The sequence below is a fragment of the Tetrao urogallus genome, assembly GCF_951394365.1.
Source record: "Tetrao urogallus genome assembly, chromosome: 2".
NCBI lineage: Eukaryota > Metazoa > Chordata > Aves > Galliformes > Phasianidae > Tetrao > Tetrao urogallus.
Genome location: NC_136814.1, coordinates 72261260 through 72274363, shown reverse-complemented (window position 1 = coordinate 72274363; position 13104 = coordinate 72261260).

Sequence of the window (13104 nt, the reverse complement as noted above, 5' to 3'; positions counted from 1 at the left end):
CTTGTTTGTTAGGGGCTGAGGCTTCAATGCAACAGGAAAAGAAAGGATGATTAAGAAATGATAGGAATAAATTTAAAAAATTATAGGAGGATCAAAACTAGAACGAACACAAGTGAGTGCAGTACAGTATGACGAAGTTTTATGAATTAGAACTTTACAGTCAATCTTCCTGACTAGGCCACTATTTTGCTGAATTCAGGAGAACTTATCTATAAACGAGTGTTAATTGATTCTCATCATATTCACAGAATGTAGTTTAAAGGTGTCAGGATTAATGAAAATCAGGGATAAAAACTGAGTTTCAGTACTTCGTATTCCAGTTGGCCTTGTATTGTGCATCATCACATATTTCTACAGTACTGCTCTATATATACACAGCTGAAGCTATAAACTCTGTTAAAGAGCAATGTAGAATATTTTAATGAGGGTTAAGTAACAGTAAAAGACACAATCTTCTTTGTCTACTTATGTTACCTCTTCTGGATAACTATACTGCTAAATTGTTTAAAAGAAGTCTGTTTTGAAGACAGTGTAAGGTGTTTGCATCAATATCAATGAAGCACATTTCCTCTGAAATGTTATTTAACCAGACTTCCTTGATTAAAAATAAACTGGTAAAGAAAGTCTTTACATCTTATTACACTTATTTTGTAGTAAAAAAAATATTATCTCCTATCCTGCCAGCTGAATTGATATAATGTGATATAAAGCATTTCTGAGAATCAAAATGACTGAGGTTATCTGATGGGTTAAAAATGTCTGCTGTGCAGTCAACACATACCTCTATTCCTCTCATGCAGAATATATAAAAATGAGAAACATAATTACATCCTACACCAAGATATATATTTTCTTTCCTTTCACATTAACTTTGTCTGTGATACTGCCTGTTGAAAAAAGCACTTTTACCCTAAAGTAAGACAATTGTTTCAGTTTTTTTGAAATATTATTAGTTTTCCAATACACTGTAAATTTCTATACTGAATGCAGTATGAATATGTGTGTACTTGCTGTGACCTTTAGTATCTGTGGATTCATTCTCTTGTAGACAGTCTGAAAACACAGTTTAGGAGGAAAAAGAAATCTCAGGTTTCAGTTGTAGAATTAATGGTCAATGATACTTTCAAGAAAAATCAGGGAAAGCTCTCACTAAATAGATACTACATTAAAGAGGTAGGGTTATTGATAAGTAGTTTGTTTGTTTTGATTTGATTATAGTATCTAGAAACAGTCCTTACTAAATAAGGCTGCAGAATAATATTGTAAAACTTTGAAATTTGAGCTTGAAAGCAATGAAAAGGAAATAGATCATTTTAAGAGAACAAATACAAAAATAACCCCAATTGAAGCCAAAGATAGAGGAGGAGGAACTGCCCACGAAATAAATCAATTACCTGCTCCTGTTAAACAGGTGAGGATGCTGACATGGCCTTTAGTCTACTATTCACCCCACACACATTCTTTTTCTGCTTCGAGAATTCCTGCACCATTTATCAGGGACACTGAAGAGTGAGTATAACGGACATTTAGATAGCAACTGCAGTGGAGAGAGAGACAGCAGATAATTGATAGTATACAATTTATCTTCTTTCATTAATTTTTTTATTAATTTTTTAATTTGGACTATATGTATTAATATTGTAATTGGAATATTAGTCACTTTATTGATTTTTGTTTAGATTGCTAAAATGTTAACTGGACAAACAGTACAATTTTAGTTTTGTAAACAATGGATGCTTCATTGCTGTAGATAAACAAATTTAAGACTAAGGAAACTTCTATTCTTATCTGTGAGGAAGGTGAACTAGTGGCAAGGACGTAGGAGAGACTTCTGATAATCAGTGCTTTCTCTCTATTAGCTTTTAGTAGTAATGTCTATTTTCAGGTAACAACATTTCTAAACCCAGGATTACAGTCTAGGGAAGCAAAACATTATTTTAGAAGAGTAGGTTCAAAAACTAGAGAGTATTTTAGAAAGCTGCTTATTCACAAGTCCAAGAAAACAGATGGAATACATTTAAGGCTGCAGAGAGGACTGGCAGATATCAGTGCGGGGCTACCACTTATCATCTTCAAAAGGTCAACAATTTGTGGAGGCTCCTGATGACTGGAAAAGGGCAGCTGTCACACATAGCTTCAAGAAGAGCAAGAAAGAAAGGCCTGGGGAAGGAATTACAGGCCATTCATTCTTTTAATATTGTCTTAATTCTACTACTATTTTAGATTGGGTGAGCACAAAAATGCTCTCTGTTTATACCATTTTTTAAATTAAAAATATATCTTTTTTCTATATCTCAAATTCAAAAATGTCATTACTACTTCCGCTATCATCTGATCCTCCTATTTATGCTGAGGTATATTTGACCTTCACTACCAGCCAGACGGTTGATTATATCACTGACAGCCAAAAAAGCAACCACAAACAAATAATCAATTCTCAGGTGTTCAGCCTATCCTGATGATATTTCAGCCCGTGCTGTGACTAAATACTAATCAAAGCAACAGGTTTAAAGTTTATCCTCCTCTCATCTTATGTTTTTTGCAAATAGAAATTTTGTAAATATGTCAGGTTTTTTTACACAGCTTAAATGCATTCTTGAAAGTCTTTATAACTACTTGGTCTTAACATTAAAGATCTAAATTCTTATTTAACAGAGTTTTATTAAAAATATTTAAAAAATTCATGGACATCTTCATGAAGTAATTAAAACCTTGATATGTTCCATCAAGACTGAAGACTGGAAATAAAATTGCTGAGGAAATTTCTGGACTGTGATCGTCATCAATTTAATTCATTCTATTTTTTTATGCATAGGAATACAGAATTGACTGAGATCAAGGGATACTATTACAGTACTATCCATTCAGGATCACATTGTGCATTATCTTTGAAATTTAATTATTCCAGATTGCTTTGTCCCATTAGTAGTTCATTCATCTGACCACTGTGATAGGCTTTCTGCATTCTTGTTGATAAGCATGAAGTGATTCCTGGAATAAATCTAAGGATTTTTTGGCTAGTATTATTTAACACTCTGCAGGAACGATACCAGCATTCACTGTGTTTTTTCTGCTTTTCCTGGTATTCAGGCATTTCAGTATGAGCCTTGTTGGACATGAATTCCATGACTGTGATGCAATTATTCATAAGAATTATTTGACATCTGCAAAAGGGAGCAGTATGTCTTGTTCCCTCTAAACATGGTGGAATAGGTTCAGTAAGAGATGATACTAATTTCATGGTTGCCAAATGAATGAGTTTTCCACTGTTAGCAGCACTCACACACTTATAATTTCATTCAAGAAATCCAACTCTTTTTTCAAAGTGTTTTTCTGTTTGGCCCTTTGTGCATGGCAGGTGCTTCTGGCAGCAGTGAATCAGTGATGAGTTTTCAGGGAGTCTTTTGTCTCATTCCAAAGGAAAAATGAACATTCGCCAGAATTCATACTTGTCTCTCTGACCTGCAAATCCATTGGAAATATAAAACCATGTAATATGGTGGTAGCATTTAATTTATTTGATTCTCTTCCCAATTTCTGCAGAAATAATAGCTGAGCTTTATGTGGTCTTCAAAACTTTGTATAAAACACTACAGATAGATGACCTAATGCAAACTTGGGAGATGAAATTGAATTTACTTTCTTGATTTAAATCTACATTTTTATAAACTGATACATAAGATAGCTTTATTTTTACATTAAAATATTTCCCTGACATCACAACTATTGTTTCAAAATGTGAGAGCCTCACTATATATATTCATGCTGTGTTTATATACACAAGTATGTGTATTTATATATAAACATATATATACAGATACCTTCTGATATAAATATGCATATGTAGCTAAAGGTGTATGTATTTCTCGCCTTCTAGTCAAATGTGATTTTTTTTGCAGACTCTCAAAACAGAAACTATTAATTGTTAGTGTGTTTGAGTTTCTGGTGCATTTTTTGAGTCAAACAGTATCTAATTCTCAGCTGTGAAGTGTTAATACCAAAATTCAATTTTTAAACAAATCTTATGATTACGCAGCCTTGAGACTTCCTCAGCATCAAAAAAAAGGGCTATGTAATAATATGATAACAGTAACAATAAAAAATATGTAATAATATATGCCATTTTCCATATGAAATGTAATGAAAATGAAATTCATGTTTGTCTTGTTAACAGAGCTGAGAGAGATGGGTTTAATTGGTCCAGAATAGAGAAGGCTCTGAGGAGACTTGATGGCAACCTTCCAGTACCTAAATAGGGTCTATAAGAAAAGTGGAGAGAGTATTTTTACAAGAGCATGCAGAGACAAGGGAATGGCTTTAAAATAAAAGAGGATAGATTTAAATTAGATATCAGGAAAAAATTCTTTGGTCTGAGGATGGTGAGGAGTAGTTCTGGATGCCCCCTCCCTGGAGGTGTTGAAGATCAGAATGACCTTTGTACAACCTGATTGAGTGAGTATTGTCTTTTTCCATGCAGGTGCATTGAAACTAGATGGTTTTTAAGGCCTTTTCCAAGACAAACCATTTGATAATGCTTTAGCCTGGATGCTATCCAGAGGAACCTGAACAGGCTTGAGAGGTGAGCCTACACCAACCTCATGAACTTCAGCAAGGCCAAGTGCAAGGTCCTGCACCTGGGTCGGGCAATCTCAAGCACAGTTACAGGTTGGGCAGAGAATGGCTTGAGAGCAGCACTGAGGAGAAGGATTTGGGAGTGTCAGTTGATGAAAGATTCAACATAAGCTGACAATGTGTGTTTTTCACTCCAGAAGCATTACCAGCAGGTCAAGGGAGGTGATTCTGCCCCTCTATTCTACTCTCATGAGACCCCATCTGGAGTACTACTTTCAGTTCTGGATCCCCCAACATAAGAAGGGTATGGAGTTGTTGGAGCAGGTCCACAGGAGGGTCACAAAAGTGATCAGAGGTCTGGAGCATCTCTCCTACAAGAACAGGCTGAGAGTGCTGGGGCTGGAGAAGAGAAGGCTGTGAGGAGATCTTATAGCTGCCTTCCAGTACTTGAAGGAGATCTACAGGAAAGCTGGGGAGGGACATTGTATAAGGGCAATTAGCAATAGGATGACAGGACAAGGAGAAATGGCTTTAAAATGGAAGAGTGAAGATTTAGACTAAATATGATGTAGAAATTCTTTCCAGTGATGGTGATGAGACACAGGAACAGGTTGCCCAGAGAGGATGTGGATGCCCTCTCCCTGGAAGTATTTAAGCCCAGGCTGGATGGGGCTTTGAGCAACCTTGTCTACAGGAAGACTAGGTTGCTCAACCTCCCTTTATTGCAGGAGAGTTGGAACCTGACGATCTTAAAGCTCCCTTGCAATCCAAACCATTCTATGATTCTATTATATTTTGTATCTCTGATTTAGGATGCTGCTTATAAGTTTACAAAAAAAAACCAACCAAACAAAACAAACAAACAAACAAAAAAAACCTGCAGTCATTTTTACTATTTATTTTAGGTGAATATTTCTGGTCTGAGAAAAATGTTTCAATTCAAAATATTCAGCACAGAAATTTCCAACAATTCACAATATAAGAAGTATATCCTTTATTATTACAGATATTTAAAGGGGAGCACTAAGAATGAATGGGACTGACTTTTTAGCAAGGTCTGCTGTGATAAAAGGAGAAATAGTTTCAAACTAAAAAAGGGAGATTTAGATGGATATAAAGAAGTTGTTTTTCATGATAAGGAATGTGAACTACTGGAGTAATTAAGCCAGAGAGGTGGTGGATGCTCCATCTCTGGAGGCATTCAAGGTCAGGCTGGATAGGGCTCTGAGCAACCTGATCTAACTGTAGATGTTCCTGTTCATCACAGGGGAGTTAGACTAACTGACCTTTAAGAGTCCCTTCCAACTCAAACAATTCTATGATTCTATGATTATTAATTGGCAATTTTCTAGAAAAATAAATACAATTCTGAAAAAAAATCTGAAAAGTTCACACAATTGAGCCCATCACATCAGTCAGTGACCAAGCATTTAATATGCCAATATTCTGAGCAAGCAAGTTAAGGTAATAGCAGATTTTTAGCATAACACTTACTATGACAGAATGATTTCAAGATTCTTCCTAGCAGGTCATTAAGGATGTTATGAAAAACTCTGATTAGAAAGTCAGTCAGAATAGCTAGAGATGTTATAAACACTTTTGTAAGGTGGCAAGGACCTGGAAAGAGAAAGATTGAGTCAGAAAAACAAAAGTACAGGGCTAGATAGGAGTTATGACAATTATAAACACTGTGAATTGTACTCCGAGGAGGGCCACTGAGCAGAACTGTAGAAGTAGAGTAGTAGAAGATAAAGGAAGGGGTGGAAAAAAAGGTGTATGGTTGTAAACTGCTTATGGAAATTTCCCTCCTTCTTTACTGTCTTGGCAGAAATGTTGGAGCTGCCTAATGGAAGCTGTTTCCACATCTCAGCAGGCACCAGATTTCCCATTGCATGCTAGTTTTTCTAGTCTTTGCTATGGTGTTTAGAAGTGACAAGAAGAGAAATATGCTGGTTTTGACATATCTGCTCCTCTGAAAGTCAATGAACATTTGTTGAGTCATTTACTGATAGTCAGGAGCTATGGAAAAACAAATTCCTTCTATATTTGTTACTGATAATGCATGGACACAGGGAAACTAGATATAAGAAGAGAACTGTGAATAACCTTTTTCTCTATAAATCAGCAGAAGTCTTAGTATTTCTGACATAAAATACATCTATTTCACTATTTTTAAATGATAATAATGTACTAGCTTTAAGAAAGAAGAAACATGATAAATCTTGTAGAATAATTCATTGGTTTCTCTCCATAGAGCTTTAGAGGAAGGACAAAATTTTAATATCTTCTGATTCATTATATTTACATTAATGAAGATCCTTAATGGTGAGTTCTTCAGCTGCACCTATGAACAGGCTGACTGACAAAATGTATTTGGCACGAAATGGTCAAAAATGCAATCCTGCTACTAGACTATGTCAAGAAAGGTATAATGTTTTTTTTACTTGTTAGTTTTCTTTAGTATCACCTTCATCCTTGGCAAAAACAACACTGAAAACTGAATGCAAAAAGTATTATATAAAATCTTATGCAAAAGAGTTGTTTTAACTATATGTCTGGAATCAAGTTTTGTGTCTCATTAGGGTGAATTGCTTCATAATCTTCCCCAAAATTAGTACCTTTTAGTATTAGTCAGTTATCACTTTCTCTTTTCATCTACTCTGCAGTTGTTTAAAGCACAGCTCAAACACCAGCTGTGTTTTATAGACCATCTTATACTGAAGTAATAAAATGAAGTGATACATCATTAATATTATTTAATAATTTCTTTGGTATTAGTACAAATGTGATTTTTAAAACAATAATGTTTGAAGAGAGGTGAGAAATAGGGATGATAGTTAATGAAAAAGAAGACTTGAACTCTTTATTTGTTCTCACAGCTGCTGAAAATAATTAATACGAAAAATGCTTGTTGTTCAGAACTGCCCAAATAGAAAACACGTTGATTCAAATTTTATCATAGATTAGATGTAAATATGCAAAATAATAAGCAATTGTCTATTTTCTGTCAAAGTTTAAATATGTCAAAAGACCAAAGACAGCAAATACAGCAATATACAAACAGTAAAAATAAACAAACAAACAAGCAAAATATCACCAAAGCAAAAACCTACTATGGTTCTGAAAGAGCTATACACAGAAAAACATAGGACATCTGGTATTCAGGTACTATAAATCCTGTTAACATTAATGGAGCATGCAAATCTGCAGCTGCTGAGGATCTAACCCCACCTTTGTTTCATGATATTTTTGTTTATTGTTGCTGTCACTGCACTCATGTCTGTATTTTCAAATGAAAATAACAGATATTTCTTCCATTAAAGAATGTGGTTTGGCTGATTTCTATGACAGTGATGTATTACGGCCATTAATCTAGGATTTTATTTTTTTTCACTCTACAACTCTCTGAGATAAAAACAAAAACAGTTCTTTTGCTAAATGTCCTAATGGTAAGCAACACAGTTCCACTTCTAAAGGTTCAAAATAAATAAATTAGCTACCATTCAATACTGTAAGGAAATATAGTACTGTCCTAGAACTGGCATAGCTGACATATCTCTGTTTTTTTGTAATAAATTACTGAAACTATACAAAAATAATTGAATTAACTTTAGAAAAACACCAAAGCATCCAAAGCACAGACTAAGTACATAATTTATTGGGCCACAGATCAAAGTGAACAGCAATTCAGAAATTAAAAATTTGACCATTCAATAGTATGTTAAAGAGTATGCATGTATTTTTAATTTTAAAATGTAGTGCAAAACCTTTACCACATTAATTAACATCCATTGACATCAACAGGGTCAGTACTTCACACATTACATTTATAAAATATACATCACATCTATTCACTGTGTGTATTATGGAAAAGAACTGAAATAAGTTGGTAACTTAAAAGCAAATTTCCATGATTTTTTTTTATAATTTAAATACTGCATCTGAAAATGTAATCATCAGTCTCCCTTTACTTCTGTCAAGGACTAACAATTGTTGGGCTAATACAAAAGCTCATTAAAATCAATTATAATCCTTCTAGCAATTCTCTCAGTCCGAAAGCTGTACTAACAATGTAGTAAGGGAAAAGAGAATTTAAAAAAGAAAAGAAGAAATAGAAAAGGGAAAAAGAAAGAGGAGGTGGAGAAAGAGACGGAGAGTAGAGGAGAAAACTATACTTTCAATAGCCTTTGAGTGGGAGTTTGTCTATTTAGGGTCTCCAAATCCCCATCAATGGTGGTCCAAAACTTGATGGAAAATAATCTGCAGCTGACCCATTTTTTCAGTTTTAAAATTTGTGAGAATAGTGCACTGTGATCTATTAAAATAGTTAGAGTTAATACTGCTCCACTGGTTCACAAAGTTTCGGAACAGATCAGCACAGGGTAATACCAAGTAGTCCAAGGTATAAAAATATTGATTAAATCAAATTATTTAGCCCGATTTTCTGAATGAATGATCTTTGTGTTTTATCTTTTTACCTTCATTCTAGGCTTATTTACATAAGCTTGTTGGAGAGTGCCACTTGAGAGACATCTTTATACATGTAATTTTACTACAGATATTTCTGTATGCATGAGAAGTGAATCAGAAGAGGTACAGGCTGCCCAGAGATATTGTGGAGTGTCCTGCTTGGAGATCTTCAAAAGAAACCCAGACATGGTTCTGGGCATTCTGCCCTGGGGGTCCTTACTGAACAGGGATTGGACCATATAGGCCCAGAGTTCCATTCTAATCTCAGCCATTCTGGGAAAATGCAACAGCAAGTAGAATAACTATTTCAAAAGGGTACTGCAAGTTTCATAAATGTGTTATAGCTACAGTGGTGTGCAGCTGGTAATTCAGACTGATGAAGAGTTCAATACGCCCTTGTCCCAGCTGATATTTGTCTATCATGCAGCGTTGACCACATCCCAGTGTATATATATAATAATTAGACCTATTGCGAAATGCGTATTCCTAACTGTCTACTCTTGATTCACTTGTAGGTTAGTTAAAGGCCAAAATCTGAAACTCTGTTCGGTTAAAAACATATTAAATATGATATTAGTGGTCTAAAGCGATATACTTCCCTGGAGACTCCCACTTTTAATAACCTCCAGGATAATAGATAAAACAGAGGGCAGTAATCATTACTGAAATGGATTTTCTGGCAGAATTAGACATCACCTCCAGGAATCAATAATCATTTTAAGCTAACGGGGTGATTAAATGACCTTCTTTTTATTTTCCTTCATGTTGAGTTGCTTTTTATCTTGATTTAGAGCTACAAAGCCAGAACAAAGATAAACAGGGGACTGGCAACATTACAGAAGCAGAATCATGTCTAACTCTCATATAAGTAAAAGCGCTCCACCTTATTATCAGTGCATTTGCTGCCCAGTCTGTTACTTCTGAAAAACTAAACTAAAAATTCTAGATGCAGAATATATTACGGGATTATACCCAAGGCTAGTTCTTGTTTTCAAAAGATATGCATCATTAGCTTTGCTACAGCAGGTGCTATATTTTTATATTTAATAATTTACTACTTTGGAGTTTCCTTGAGGATATCTGTGTTGAATGATAACATCTTCATTAATCCTTTCAGACCATATGGTCTTCTCCCACATCTTTCTTCTGGAGTATTATATGACTACATTTCTTTTTTTCCCTCCCAAAGGAGATTGCAAACCACCTAACGTCAGTGTGCTTTAGTGTCAGTGAGTATAACCTAACCAGATAATATTTTCAAAATGTCTTCTTTAAATTCTTGTGAGACTTAGTTTCAGTTGGGAAAGTCAAAGCTTTGACTTTCTTATCTTCTGAAAAGTTTGTTAATTTTTTTCTGATATTATTTTCTCTTTCAGGCAAAGACTATAGAGGGGAATTAGGTCTAACTGGAAGATTAGAAGACCACCTGATGAATATTTTCAAAATAATTAACAACAGAAAAGTCTAGAAATACTGCATTGTCACTATCAGTTTGAATACATGAAGTGTATGTTAATAATCATATAATACAGAAAATGATCCATAGGGCAGCGATGCTTGCAGAGTATGTAGTACTCTTCATTTTAAGAGCTGTTTGGGGTTAATTTGTGATCAGCTGTAAAATCTTCTAAATCTTCTGTTTGTTTGTTTGCAAGTGCTTATACACAGAGCTAGAAAATTGTCCCTTCTTGTTCTTGAAGTCAGATTTCAATAAAAGAGGAAATTTAACCATTTAAAATATGATTTTCATCTCTAACTTTTCCAAAAAGATACAGTGTATGTGTATTTGCAATGTATATTTTCAGAGCTCATAAATCTGATCCAACATCAACACAAAAGTGTTATTATTTTTGTATGGGGGATGTATTGATGGAGCAACTGTAGCAAAGGGAAAAGTTGAGCGCCACTATTCTCACTTGCCCTCCAAACTCTATTTACTGTTACAATGCCATTCAGTCATTCACTGCTTTCTCACTTGACTGTGCCAGTTAGCCAGTTAGACAGTTCCTTAAATTCCAGCTAATGCTCAGAGGTAGAGGATTAAGCCAGTACAGACTCTTAATTTGTCATCCAAAAGTAAGAATTAGCAGTTTGCCAGTGGACATTTCTCCTAAAAACGCCTGATTAAATTAGTCCTCTTGAAAGATCAGAAAATGTATGCAGTACAGCGTTGGAGGGTTTGGGACTTTGATGTATAGTAAATGGCTGAGACTGCAGCATATGGTTGCTTCCTTCTCTTGATTGTTTAAAAGGAAAAAACAGTCTAGGAAACTAAGTATACCTAGGCCTATTGTATATGTTTTAATGGCTTCAAGTTTAAAGACAGTAGAGTTATGTTGGATGTACGGAAAAAATATTTTACAGTGAAGGAATTGAGGCACTGGAATGGGTTGCCTAGAGTTGTACTTGATGCCCCACCCCTAGAGACTTTCAACGCTAGGCTGAATCAAGCCCTGAGCAACCTGATTTGACTGTGCATGTCCCAGTTCATTGCAAGAGAGTTGAACTAGAGGACCTTTAAAAGTCTCTTCCAACTCTAAGGATTGTATGATTCTGTGAAGATTCATGAAGCAGAAATTCTAGAATTGGTTGCAACAATTTCTTACCCATTCCCTTCTCTGCATACTTTCAAATATTCTTTTAAAATTTATCCATACCTGTACTCTATTCTGACAAAATCCCAATGAAATTAATTATTGCATTACAATGGTTAATAATTTTATGGTTCAATATTGCCTCATTTCGGCCATCAAAACTAGCTATTGAAGCTCTTCTAATAATCAATGAAGAGATACATCCATCACATTAGAACAGGAAGAATTCACCCAGTGACCACGGAGTCAGTCCAGATGTAATTTAAAATAGATGACTAATCTTTTAGGCAGTGAAAGCCAGGAGAGGAGAATCCTCCCAAGTGAATGTCCATTTAGTCCACTCAGGACCTTCTGTTTGCACGTAATATACATGAATCCTGAAATCTTCATTTCAAATAATGTTCAACATTCTTGTATAAAAGATTTCATTAAGCAGGGATTCTTGTGGTTCCAAAGAAAAAAATGACCAAATAAGTTCCACAGATAGCTAAGCTGTCTGCTAAATATCTTATATCTGCTAAGTAAGTTAAACTAGAATAGTAGATTTTTACAGTATGTTATACTGAGGAAATCAGCTTGATTTAACAATATCCACTATTTTCTCAAGAAGATTGATGGCTCATTTCTGCCCTCTTTTACAATACTTACATTAATTATGTTTACAAGGTCACAGCTTCCTCAACTTGACCAGAGAACCTAAATAAGTCTTATGACTGTGAACCAGAAAATGCCTTGAAGATCTTTCTACAGAAAACAAGTTATAGTAAACATCCAATAAAGTTGTTTCTTCAATCACAGATTAGCTCAATAGGAAAGTAAGATCCATTTAATTAAAAAAACTATATATTGCATGCTATGGTATCTGCCAATACATAAATGCTGGAAATCGGCAGGCCAACTAATTGCAATTTAGGCATTTCTAAAATCATAAACTTTCAGAAGCACTAAGTGATAATGATTCATCTCACAGTTTACATACTATAGATTTTATTACTTTTAAGTGTATATATTTATGTGTTTATATATGAGAGATACATTGAAAGTAATGCCTCCTGTTTTATTATGATTGCCCATTACATCAAACGCAGATGTTTGTGGTACGACAAAGGAGCACGAACCTTCCCACCAATATTCCATTACATTTTGTTGCTGTGTGACAGATGGCAGCAGAGGGGCAGTTTGACAAAATGGCATCTGACATGGAAGCAAAGGTGTGGAATTGAATTTCCACATGCAGAAAAAATGACAATTATTGACAGCTGTGAAGGCCAAACAGTGGATGTGAACACAGTAAGGTGGTGGGTGGTACAATTCAGCAGTAGCGACAGCAACATGATAGACAAACCATGTTCCAGACAGCCATGTACAGATGTCACCCTACAAAGTGAAGTTCATCTTGGTGACCTCATCCACACAAATCAGCAGATTGCAACCAGGGAACTGTTTAAGGAGTTCAAAATCAGTTTAA